Here is a 13,405-nt window from a genome sequence, read left to right as displayed (position 1 = left end):
AGTCAGGGGCTCCAGAGATAGGGCAAAAAGCAAGGCTGAGAGGGGACACCCCTGTCGTGTCCATCTCTCCAAAGCGAAGACCTCGGAGATTTTATTGTTGACAGTAACCTGGGCTAGGGGCTCTGAGTAGAGGAGACTGAATTCGAAGCCGAAGCCGAAGCCCAATTTCCGAAGGACCGCCATCATATATGGCCACACCAGCGTATCGAATGCCATGGTGGCGTCGAGCGACACCACCACTGCATCCTCCTGCATAGTGTGGCAGCGCCCCAGCACTCCGTGTAAATGACGGAGATTGAGTGCAATATTGCGATGGGGCATAAAGCTCGACTGGTCCGGATGGACCAGTGACGGCAGCACCGGCTTGAGCCTATTGGCCAGAACCTTAGCAAGGATCTTGGGCTCCGCGTTCAGCTAAGAGAAAGGCCTATAAGAGGCGCACAAGTCTTTAGGTTTGCCGTCCTTAGGGATGGCCACTATAGTAGCTATACGCTGGTCTCGCGGCAATATTCCCTTCTCCATGCTTTCCTCAAACATTTGCTTCAAGTAGGGGCTGAGGGCGTTAGACTTAAGCTTATAAAGTTCGATAGACAACCCGTTAGATCCCAGGGCTTTCCCTGAGCGGTGGTCGCTAATCGCTCGGCCCAGCTCTTCAGCCGAGAGCGGAGCCTCCAAGGTCTCCCGTTCTTCCTCTGTGAGGGTAGGGAGACGGATGTCTGCAAGCAAGTCCATCGAGTCCTCAGGCTGGTCAGACCCTCTACTATAGACCCTTCGGTAGTGCCGCTCAAACTCCTTCACAACCTCAAGTGGTTCTGTAATAACCGATCCTTACTCAGTCCTGAGCTCTGCCACTACCTTCTGTGACTGTTGCTTTTTGTCCAGCCAAGCTATGAGCTTGCCCGCCTTATCACCCTGGTCGTAGATTCTACCCTCTCTATCCCTGATTACGTTTTTGCCGGCATCAGTGGCCACCGCCTTATATTCAGCCCTTTTGAGTTGCATCTGGTGGGTAACCTCTGGACCACCCTCGGCAAGAGCCACAGCCTCCAACTCCTGTAGATCTCCCTCCAATTTGCCATTTGCGCCTCCCTCTCCTTACGACGGCCCGCAATCGCCGACAGGGCCTCCCCTCTAAGTACAGTTTTAAAAGCCTCCCATAACACCACCGAGGAGTCTACCGTACCGTCATTGCCCTCAAAATATCAGTCAATCGCAAGTGTCAGTGCTTTCCGTGTGTCTGCATTACGGAGATACCAGGCATTAATCGGCGCTATACTTCCTAACCGTTTATCTCCGATAGTGAGATGTACCATCAGAGGGAAGTGGTCCGAAATGCCCCGTGTTAAGTGTATGGCTTCTTGGACAGTAGTGCCATGCTGTAGAGGTGTTAATATATAGTCTATTCGGGAGAATGAGCGATGAGGGCCTGAAAAGAAGATGTACTGGTTGTCGTTGGGGTGTTTGAAACGCCATAAATCAGTAAAGCCAAATGTCTCTACGAAGTCCGCTAACCACGTGTGACCGGATGGTATGTTCCTTGGTGGATGTCTGTCACAATGTCCTGAGACCACAGCGTTAACCCCCCCCCCACACACACACACACAAAGAGTTGCCCCTCCGGAAGGGAAAGGAGCAACTTACCTAAGTCCTGAAAAAATTGGGTTTAACAATCTCATTTTTTTGGAGAGTAAAGTTGGTTCAAAAGATTGGTCTTATTCTTTCAAATTACAATCATAGTTTGGTCAATATTCAGTTTTAGCTGATTCAACCTCATCAAGTAATCATCAAATTGCATCATATTCTGAACCTGGAGTGGTGAGACTGACATTCCATTGATAAGAATTATCTGAGAGATGGTGTATTTATAAAGCCTGGAACCTCTTGAAGACAGTTCTCTGACCAATAGTTTTTGCAGGTTATGGGAGCAGAGGTATTGGCCTATAATTCTTGGTTATATCTAGGACTTCTCCCTGGTTTTTCAGTAATGTGAGCTCTACAACATTTTGAAACGCGCTTGGAGCGACAGCTTGAGCTGCTGAATTGATGAATACGCTCTGCAGGGGATTGCTCAAGACCTGGTTTTTCGACAGAGACGCAGCATCCTCAGTGCGCCGATATCCTTGGGGTGCACCTTATACATGCTGATTGATTGATTGATGAGGTCAGAGATTCCATGACTGCTAGAGGGCAAGGGTCAGTTGGTGACCCAGATTTGACCTTGATCATAAATTCATGAAGCCTGTTTATTTCTTCAAACAAGGATAAGGAGAGTAGAGTTCTTTTCAGACTCAACTTCAGAATTACTGCTGCTGTATTTGTTTATACTATCTTTAAAGAATGTTTTTTTAAGCATTTAGATTGTCACAGAATGCCTCGATAGGAGTCAGGGAAGTTCTCATTTCATCTGGGGGCGACTAATCATTCAGGATATAAAAAAAAATGTTTTATTTCCTTCTAAGATTTTTTTTACCTATTAAGAGGACTTTGCATGGAACAGGGTTTGCCTTTATATTCCTCAAGCACAATTTAAAATGTGATTTTGCTCTCTTCAGCATCACCTTCCTGCCAGTGTCGACGCAATGCAGGTTTCGCCTCCTTTAACTCTGGCCTGCACCAGGGCACTGGTCTGGTGCGGTTTATAACACGCTGTTGGATTTGAGGGGTGTGGGTCACTACCCTGTCTGAGCCTCAGAGTGGATTTTTAGGTTTTGCTTGGCAATGCGTACGAAGTACGCATGTGCTAGCAAAATCCTTATGTTTCTCTGTGGAGTCGGGTATCCGCCCCCTCCTCGCCCCCTCCTCCCATTGGCTAGCTCCATAAATGGAGGCTAGCCATTGGGAGCCGGATCTGTCCGTCAAGGCCGGACCAGATTCGGGGGCGTTCCCGTGATTTTTTTCCCTCTCCGCCCCTCTGTGCGCTCATCTCGGCGGTGGGCGTGTTGTTTTTTTTTTTTTGTTGTCAGGGCGTGTTCTCTCATTCCGCCGAAGATGGCGCCGGGGGCCCGTCGACTTCTCTTTGCTCCACGAAGTCCAGGTCAGTGCTCTGCATTTTTATTTGATATCCCGCCCCCCTCCCGCTGTCCGTGTGTGCCCCGTTCCCGCCCCTCCCCCCCCGTGTTTCCGGCCGTAAATGCTTCCGCTGCCCGTGGCCAGGTCCCGCTGTATGCACTCGTCACTCCTCTATCCGTCAGGAACGAGTTATTTTATTTTGTCGTGAGAATCTGTGTCATTCCATGATTTATAGTTGACTTTCCACATGTCGGAACGGCTAAAACCAGGTATGTTAAGCTGCAAGCAATTTGAGGTGTGGGCCTAAAATTTAGTAATCACTCGGTAGTATAAGTGCCTTAAGACTGTCTAGCGATGATGTTTACCAAGCACATAGCTGACCTTTTGTGATGTACCCTAACGCTGAGCTAGCTGCTCTGCTTTTAGATAAGAACTAATTGTGTCGGTGAAACTCTTATGATATCCCGCCCCCCTCCCGCTGTCCGTGTGTGCCCCGTTCCCGCCCCCCCCCCTGTTTCCGGCCGTAAATGCTTCCGCTGCCCGTGGCCAGGTCCCGCTGTATGCACTCGTCACTCCTCTATCCGTCAGGAATGTCTTATTACTTACCGGTAATCTTCATTACCCCGATTAGGGTCCTCCCCGTCCCAGTCCTAACAACGTGAGGCAGTCCTGCCTCCACCCAGCCAATCACAACGCCAGTATTTCTTTACTACATAAGCCCCGCCCACCTACCGCCGTGCCTGTTATCAACAAGACTCCGACACAAATACTGCGGGAGGGTGGGAGGGAAGAGGACTGGGACGGGGAGGACCCTAATCGGGGTAATGAAGATTACCGGTAAGTAATAAGACATTACCCCCTCATGGGTCCTCCCCGTCCCAGTCCTAACAACGTGAGGAACTCACAAGCAGAGAACCAACAAAGAAAACACGCAGGACACCAGGGATCCATGCAGAGTACAAAACTTTAATCAATAAAAGATCAATGAACAACAGCGTTCAAGACGCCAACAGAAAAACTGTCAGCAGAGGCATGTAAAACATCAAGCCGATAATGTCGCACAAATGTGTGATGAGACTGCCAGGTGGCCGCCCTACAAATCTCCTGGATAGAGACCCCCGCCGCCTCAGCCCAGGAAGCAGACACAGAACGCGTCGACCGACCTTGTACATGAGACGGAGGAGGCAAATCCAAAGACTTGTAAGATTGACAGACCGCCAAACGGACCCACCGACTGATCGTGGAAGTGGAAACCTTCTTCCCTTTAGCCACACCCCCACAGGAGACAAACAGGGCAGGAGAACTCCGGAACCCCAGGGAACGTTGGACGTAAATCTGGAGAGCCCTGCGAACATCCAAAGAAGGGGGAACAAGGGAATCCCCCTCAGCAGGCAAATCAGGAAGAATCACCTCCTGCTGCAAATGAAAACTCGAAGAAACCTTAGGCAGAAAAGCCGGATCAAGCCGCAAAATGACCCGATCCGGAAGGAACTGCAAATAGGGAAACGAAACGAGCAAGGCACCCAACTCACCCAACCTGCGAGCGGAGGTAATGGCCAACAGGAAAGCCACCTTAGCGGACAGCCACAACAAATCTGCCTCCATCAAAGGCTCAAAAGGGGGCAACTGCAGACCACGCAAAACAGTAGGCAAATCCCAAGAAGGAATGAGAACAGGAGAAACCGGCCGACGAAGCCGAAAGCTCCGAAGAAGCCGACTAACCAAAGGAGCAACACCCTCCAAGGAGGCCCCAGGACCCCGACAAGCACGAACCGCCGCCCACTGAGCAGACAACGTGGAAGGGGAAAGGCCCTTTCAAAAAACCATCCCGGAGAAACTCCAACACAGAAGTAGGAACCCCCAGTACAGGATCCACCCCATGAGAAGAACACCAAGAAACAAAAGAACCCCAATGGCGCCCATAGCACTTAAGGGTCGAAGGGCGGCGAGACAACTGGATGTCACGAGCCACCACCGAAGAACAACCCAAAGACTCCAAAGTCAACCGCTCAAGAGCCAAGCCGTCAGCTGCAAACGACGAAGACAAGGCAGAGACAGGAGTGGAAACTGAAGAGGAGATGGACACAAAGGAAGCCGGACAAACCGACCCTCCGCCAGTTTCAGCAGGAGAGGAAACCAAATGCGGCGAGGCCAGAAAGGAGCAATCAACAGGACCGAAACCTTCTCCATCCGAATCTTCTGCAGCACCCTCGGGAGGAGGGGAATGGGAGGGAATGCATACAGAAGGCCCGAAGGCCAGGGAATCGAAAGAGCATCCACCGCCCAAGCCTGAGGACACAGCACCTCCGAACAAAACCGGGGCAGGAGAGAGTTGTGAGGGGACGCAAAAAGATCGATCCAAGGAGTCCCGAACCGAAGGCAAAGGGACAGGAACAGAGGAAGAGAGAGATGGTACAGAACAGAAGATGGAAGGTCGCGGCTCAAAGCGTCCGCATGAAAATTCAACCGTCCCGGAATGTACACCGCCCTCAACGCCAACAGATGAGATTCCGCCCAAGCACAAATCATGGAGGCCAACATGTTCAGAGACGCGCACCTGGTCCCCCCCTGACGGTTCAAGTAACAACGAGCCACCTGGTTGTCGGTACGAACCAACAGATTCGCCCCCAGGAGAGGAACCCGAAAGAACTGCACCGCCTCCCAGACAGCCGCCAACTCCCGCCAGTTCGAGGAACGGGTGCTGTCCCCCTGAGACCACCGACCCTTGGCTTCCAAGGACCCCAAAGTGGCCCCCCAACCCCAGAGACTGGCATCCGTCGTCAACAAAAGGGGAGGAGGAAGACAAAACCGCACCCCCTTCTCCAGGTTGGGAGTGCAAAGCCACCAATCCAAGTCCCGAACCAGAGCAGGAGAGAGGGGAATCAGAGTCTCGTAATCCACCCGGGAGGGGTCCCACCGAGCCAACAGATGAGTCACCAAGGGCTTGAGATGGAGGCGAGCCCACGGAACGACAGCAGTGGTCGCAGCCATCAACCTCTGGACCCGCAACCAAACACGAGCAGGGGCAGAGGGACGACTCAACAGATCCCGCAGCAGAGTCTGTAAGGAAAGGACCCGAACAGGAGGGAGAAACACCACCCCCAGAGAGGTGTCGAACAGACCCCCGATGAACTGAAGTCTCTGAACAGGATCCAGATGAGACTTGGCCAAATTCACCTTGAACCCCAGCTCCCGGAACAGGGACAACGTAGCCTCCACCGCCAGAAGAGCCTGAGGGAAAGAGGAAGCAGAGACCAAACAATCATCAATATAGGGAAACACGGAGAAACCCTGATGTTGCAAAACCCCCACAGCAGGAGCCAATACCTTGGTAAAAGTCCTGGGAGCAGTGGAGAGGCCGAACGGCAGAACCCGAAACTGGTAATGCATCCCCTGGACCACAAACCTCAGGAACCGCTGACTGGCAGGATGGACCGGAACATGAAAATAGGCGTCCTCCAAGTCCAGGGAAGCCAAAAAATCTCCCTCCTGGATGAGGGGAATGACGGACTGCAACGTGACCATCCGAAAATGATCCAACCTCACCAACTTGTTCAGGGAACGAAGATTCAAAATGGGGCGGAAGGAACCATCGGGCTTTGGAACCAGAAACAGACGGGAATAGAACCCCAGGCCCACTTCCTCCACTGGAACCGGCACCACCGCCCCTTTCTGGAACAACATGGCGACGCCGGACAACATGGCAGACCGCCGCACGGGGTCCCTTGACAATGGGGTAACCAGAAGACAATCCAGAGGGGGAGGGCCTCGGAAGGGAATCCGGTAACCCCACCTGATGACATCCAAGACCCATTGATCGGAGATCAGAGCTGACCAACGGTCCAGAAACAAATGGAGACGAGCCCCCACAGCGGCATAGTCACTTTTGTCCAGCACCAGAGGGAGGCTGCTGCAGCTGCTGCTGCTGTTGCTGATGAGGCCGGGATTTATAATGGAACGCGGCCCCCCGACCACGGGCCCGACCACGAAAGGGCTAAGAGGACAAAACCCCCTGAAATCCCTGCTTCTGGAAGAAAGACCTTTTCTTAGGAGCAGGCTGAAAAGGCTTCAACAACTTCTTCTCCTCCGCAGAGCGCTGCACCATCGAATTCAAGGCATCCCCAAAGAGACGAGGACCCTCAAAAGGCAGTTTATGGACCAAAGACTTCTGAGCAGCATCAAGACGCCATGGCTTAGTCCACAGAGACCTCCTCCCAGCCACCGCCGCCCCAGCAGCCGAGGAGAAAGCCCACAAGGAATCAAAAGTGACATCTGACAGGAATTGCGCCAAAACCTCAATTTGAGCCAACACAGGAGTAGGGTCCCCATGATCCTGAAGACAGTCAAACAGCCTCTCGAAATCCTTGAGCAGGACCTGTGACGCATAGGCCGCATAAGTGCTAGCACGCACCCCAAAATGAGAAGCGGCATAAGAACGCTTGAGTGCAGATTCCACCTTACGCTCCACCGGATCAGACAGGGAAGCCTCCTCCGAAGATAAAGAGGAAGAGGAGGAAGCCATAGAAGACAAAAGAGAATTGACCTTCGGAATCGCAGGAAACTGGGAATCAAAGTCCGCCAGGCGATATCGCTTCCCCAGGAATCGCGGAATACCCTGCTTATCCACCTCCAGCCACTCTTTCGTGAGGATATCCTTCAGGACATCATGGAAGGGGAGGTCATCCACCACAGAGGAACTATACTGTGTGTAAAACCCATCTTCAGACAGGGTTTTAGGGTCAAACCCAAGCACCTCTCGAATATGCACCAGCATGTCCGAAAAAACCTTGCCCTGGATGTACTTTCCCTTAGGGGAATTGTCCAGTTCATCCTCATCATCCTTAGCCCGCTTAGCCGCAGGCTCAAGCAGCGCAGACTGGACCGCAGAATCAATCAAGTCACGCAAATCAGCTCTAGAAATCTGCAAGACGTCGTCCTCCTGTAGATCCTGAACATTATGCTGCTTGGAAACAGCCTTAGCCGGCACAGGAGAAGAAGCCCCCTCACTCATGGTGGCAAAAACCCAGAAGCAACCAAACAGGAAATCACCACAACAAAGGAAGTGCCCAGCAACCTCCAATAAATACTGCCCCCAATCAACCAATCACGCAAAGGTGTGTTGAAGAATGAAATATAAGAGGGCAGCCCTGACGTCTCCACCCACAACCACAAGTCAAAAAGAGAATGGCCGCGGGGGCCAGACGCTGCGATAGTGCAGCAGCGCCGGAACGACCCGAGGACAGGACACCATTAAAACTCCCCGCCCCAGCCCAGCACATGAGCGGGGAGCGTACCTGACCCCCAGAACAGGAGCCCGGCCGACCGGAAACCGGAGCGGCCGAGCCGTGCAATACAACATGAAAACAACAGTTTCAATGAAAACACAGATGAAAAACTCACGGAACCGCCACCAAGGGAAACTGGATCCAGGGACCGGAACCGGGAGTACCAGCGTTCCGACAGCCGTTGGAGCAGAAAAAAAACAGGCATGGCGGTAGGTGGGCGGGGCTTATGTAGTAAAGAAATACTGGCGTTGTGATTGGCTGGGTTGAGGCAGGACTGCCTCACGTTGTTAGGACTGGGACGGGGAGGACCCATGAGGGGGTAACGAGTTATTTTATTTTGTCGTGAGAATCTGTGTCATTCCATGATTTATAATTGACTTTCCACATGTCGGAACGGCTAAAACAAGGTATGTTAAGCTGCAAGCAATTTGAGGTGTGGACCTAAAATTTAGTAATCACTCGGTAGTATAAGTGCCTTAAGACTGTCTAGCGATGATGTTTACCAAGCACATAGCTGACCTTTTGTGATGTACCCTAACGCTGAGCTAGTTGCTCTGTGTAAATGTATTGCGACTTATATAGCGCACGTATCACCCGAAGGCATCAAGGCGCTTGCTTAGGGAACCCGTCCTGGTATTCCCCTGTGAGATACCCCGGCAGGGTATCCACAAGGTGAAAGCCAGGCATCCCGCCGCGAGGGGCCGTAGTGGAGATTAAGCAAGCTATTGCCCAGAGTCGCAGAGTGTGACCCCGTGAGTCGAGTAGGCACCGGAGCGAGAATTGTCGAGTCCGTGGAATTTTTGAGCCCGAGACCCGCCGAGGCGGGGAATCGAACCCTGGTCCACGGCCGATCTCAGCTTCCGGGTCTGCCGCCTCTAACCACTGAGCCACGCTTCTCCACCTTTTATGCTTTTAGATAAGAACTAATTTTGTCGGTGAAACTCTTATGCTTCCTTTTTTTGCTTTCAGGCCTTGCGCTCCTGCTGCAAAGCGTGATGCACAACCCGGCTGACTCTGCAGGTAAGTTTGTGTACCTTCCTGTCACGATGGACTCGGAGTTTGCGCAGGTGTTAAAGATTTGTCTCGTGAGGGGGCGCTCTTCTGACATTAATGTATTGTTGGGTTCCCCACACCAGGCGCGGTGCGTCCATTGGGGCGTAGGGGCGAAGCCCCACTAAGCCCCATGGACCCACCACGTCGTCACTAGAAGCCAAACACAATTATTTAAAAAAATCGCGCTATCTGCCGGCCGGGAAACCGGGAGACACCCGACCTTTTCTGAGTGCGCAGGGGGGGGGGGTGGATCGGGCTGCTGCAGCTGCGCAAGTGTATTTTTGGGCACAAACATGCCCGCGCATGCGCAGATCGTTTTCTTGTGAATTCCCCCTTAGAGAGAGGACCAGGGGGCGGGCCGCAGCCCCCGGGGTTACACAGGGCGACTGGGCGAGGAGTCATGGTGCCCCCCAGCCAATAGGATTGGCTGGTCACTACATAGCCCGGTTACATAACCCCTGACAGATAGCACGGCCGACTTTGGTGCTGGGAAACCAGGTTCGAGCCTCTTATCGAACCATAAAAATGTATACATGACTTACTTTGGTGTTAAATAAATAGATATTTTAAAAAACAAATAAAAATGATGTTCCCACTAAGGTGTGAAATTGGTGTCGAATAAATACATGTTTTTAAAAACAATTAATATTAATCATGTATCATTGGTGCTGGAGTACAAGGTTCGAGACGGGTATTAAACACTGACAAGCTGTGTGCAAGTTATATGGTCATAAAAATACATGAATGATGGATGCAGGATGAATGATGGGTGGATGGGTGGATGCATGAATGAATGATGGATGCAGGATGGATGCAGGATGGGTGGATGGGTAGATGAATGAATGATGGATGCAGGATGGATGCAGGGTGGATGGATGGGTGCATGAATGAATGATGGATGCAGGATGGGTGGATGGATGGATGGATGATGGATGAATGATGGGTGGATGAATGGATGGGTGGATGCATGAATGAATGATGGATGCAGGATGGATGCTGGATGGGTGGATGAATGATGGATACAGGATGGATGGGTGGATGGATGGATGGGTGCATGAATGAATGATAGATGCAGGATGGATGGGTGGATGGATGGATGGGTGCATGAACGAATGATGGATGCAGGATGGATGGGTGGATGGATGGATGGATGGGTGCATGAATGAATGATGGATGCAGGATGGATGGGTGGATGGATGGATGGATAGGTGCATGAATGAATGATGGATGCAGGATGGGTGGATGAATGATGGATGCAGGATGGATGCAGGGTGGATGAATGGGTGCATGAATGAATGATGGATGCAGGATGGATGGATGGATGGATGGATGGATGGGTGGATGCATGAATGGATGCAGGAATTGATGCAGGAATGGATGATGGATGGGTGGATGGATGGGTGGGTGGATGGATGGATGCATGAATGAATGATGGATGGATGCTGGATGGGTGGATGGATGGATGGGTGGATGGATGGGTGGATGCATGAATGGATGCAGGAATGGATGCAGGAATGGATGATGGATGGGTGGATGGATGGGTGGGTGGATGGATGGATGCATGAATGAATGATGGATGGATGCTGGATGGGTGGATGGGTGGATGGATGGATGGGTGGATGAATGAATGATGGATGCAGGATGGATGGTTAGATGGATGGGTGCATGAATGAATGATGGATGCAGGATGGGTGGATGGATGGGTGGACACATGAATGGATGCAGGATGGATGATGGATGGGTGGATGGGTGGATGGATGGGTGGATGGATGGATGGATGGGTGGATGGATGGATGCATGAATGAATGATGGATGGATGGATGGGTGGATGGATGGATGGGTGGATGCATGAATGAATGATGGATGCAGGATGGATGGATGGGTGAATGAATGAATGATGGATGCTGGATGGATGGGTAGATGCATGAATGAATGATGGATGAAGGATGGGTGGATGGATGGATGGATGATGGATGAATGATGGGTGGATGAATGGATGGGTGGATGCATGAATGAATGATGGATGCAGGATGGATGCTGGATGGGTGGATGAATGAATGATGGATGCAGGATGGATGGGTGGATGGATGGATGGATGGGTGGATGGATGGGTGGATGGATGGGTGGATGGATGGATGCATGAATGAATGATGGATGGATGGATGGGTGGATGGATGGATGGGTGGATGGATGGATGCATGAATGAATGATGGATGGATGGGTGGATGGATGGATGGGTGGATGCATGAATGAATGATGGATGCAGGATGGATGGATGGGTGAATGCATGAATGAATGATGGATGCTGGATGGATGGGTGGATGCATGAATGAATGATGGATGCAGGATGGATGCAGAATTGGTGGATGGATGGGTGGGTGGGTGGATGGATGGGTGGATGCATGAATGATGTATGGATGGATGCAAGGTGGTTCGGGCTCGCTCGCTGCGGTGCAATATGCAAATTAGTTTACGCCCCACCACTTTCAAATGTCACCAGCCGCCCCTGCCCCACACTATTGAGCAATTAGCGTTAACTACTTATGTCAAGCGTCTTAAACAACGTACCGAGGATTGAGCTGCGTGGCTCAAAAGCAACAATATTTTTGACCATTTTAGAGTGTTTAAGAGTACAGGCCTTCTTTTCAGACGAGGAATAATATAACGGCGCTCCCCTCGTAGAATTTGGCAGGTTATGCAGTAAATTTATTCAATGCGTATCTTTTTCACATGGCACCGAGGTGAGAGCCAGCATGTCGGACGCACCCAGTCATGTGCCATTTCTTAGTCCAGTTTTACGTTCTGTAATCAACTGACTTTAAATTATTACGTCGAACTAGTAGCTCAAAATTCAGTCTTCTATGCGTTTAATGCACTCGCTACAAAGGTTCTGTTCCGTGATGAATTCTATAGACAAGCATATGGCTGACTGTATAGTGATGCCATCTTTAATCTGAGAACAGAATAATGAAGGGGCGGGCGATGTCCAGACAATGGTGTCATGGGCAAGAACCACTTGGTGGCTCGTAATGCTCACACTAACTCCCTAGAATGTAGTAATAAACCACTCTGTAGTTTAAAGTGCCTTAAGCGATGATTAACAAGCAAATAGCTGACCTTTAGTGATGTATCGTCAGATAGTTGCCCTGTTTATGAGTAGGACTGGTTGTGTCGAAGAAACTAATGCATCCAATTTTGCTTTCAGGCCTCGCCCTCCTGCTGCAAAGCGCGATACACAACCCTGCTGACTCTCCAGGTAAGTTTGTGCACCTCCATATCATTGGTTTTCATGCTTTGTGGTTTACCCTATGCAAATGAGGAATGGCTCACTTGTGACATTTGTAAAATAAGTACTTTTGGAAACAACTACTTATGTCGAGCTTCTTAAACAACCCGTCGAGGTTTGAGCTGCGTGGGTGAAAGCAACGTTGTTGACCATTTTGAGTTGTTCAAAGCACACAGGCCTTTCCTCTGCAGGCGAGAAATAATATAAAAGGTAACTGCTCTACATTATTTTTATCTCCACTCGTAGAATTGGTACAAAAGGGGGTGGTGATGGACGGAGCATCTTAACCAATCAAACACTCGCACCCAGTCAACAGATCTGGGTTTAATCCATCACCGTTTTTTAGCCCACTGCCACCCAGTTCAGACATGGCCATATGCAAATCAGTCTGACCCTGTGCCTCATGGGAACAGTCCAGCCCGAACTACCAAGCCATGCCTTCCCTGGACCGGAAACAGGCTTTCGAGGACTGTTTCTGGCATTTCAGCCGTCTTCACCCAGGCTTGCTTGAATCCAGTGGCAAAGTGGGCAAGGGACTTGCGTCTGAGCATACCCTGCCAACTTATGGCAAAGGAAGCGGTACAAAAGGGGGTGGTAATAGCATCTGAACCAAACACTCACATTGCATATGGCCATGTCTGAACTGGGGTGGCTTGGTGAGCAAAATAACGATTGTTTTTTAACCCAGATCTGTGACTGGGGGTGAATGTTTTGCCATTGTGCAACATTCTGTCCATCTTGTGTGTTTTGCCACTCGTAGAATTGGGCAGGT

The 13,405-nt window shown here is 50.9% G+C and overlaps 1 protein-coding gene and 1 non-coding gene across 2 annotated transcripts in view; one reads left to right on the top strand and one right to left on the bottom strand.

Annotated features, from left to right (window-relative positions):
- Window positions 1-13,405, bottom strand: part of LOC144833952 (uncharacterized) — a 75,821-nt gene that overhangs the window by 37,009 nt on the left and 25,407 nt on the right. The window lies entirely within an intron of this gene.
- On the top strand, window positions 12,240-12,308 carry LOC144780655 (small nucleolar RNA SNORD27). The gene has a single exon (XR_013600760.1). It is a non-coding gene; the product is annotated as a small nucleolar RNA SNORD27 (small nucleolar RNA).

The sequence above is a fragment of the Lissotriton helveticus genome, chromosome 1_1 (genome assembly GCF_964261635.1).
Source record: "Lissotriton helveticus chromosome 1_1, aLisHel1.1, whole genome shotgun sequence".
Lineage (NCBI taxonomy): Eukaryota > Metazoa > Chordata > Amphibia > Caudata > Salamandridae > Lissotriton > Lissotriton helveticus.
The sequence above is the reverse complement of the archived record's forward strand: the minus strand, read 5'-3'. Positions and strand labels throughout refer to the sequence as shown.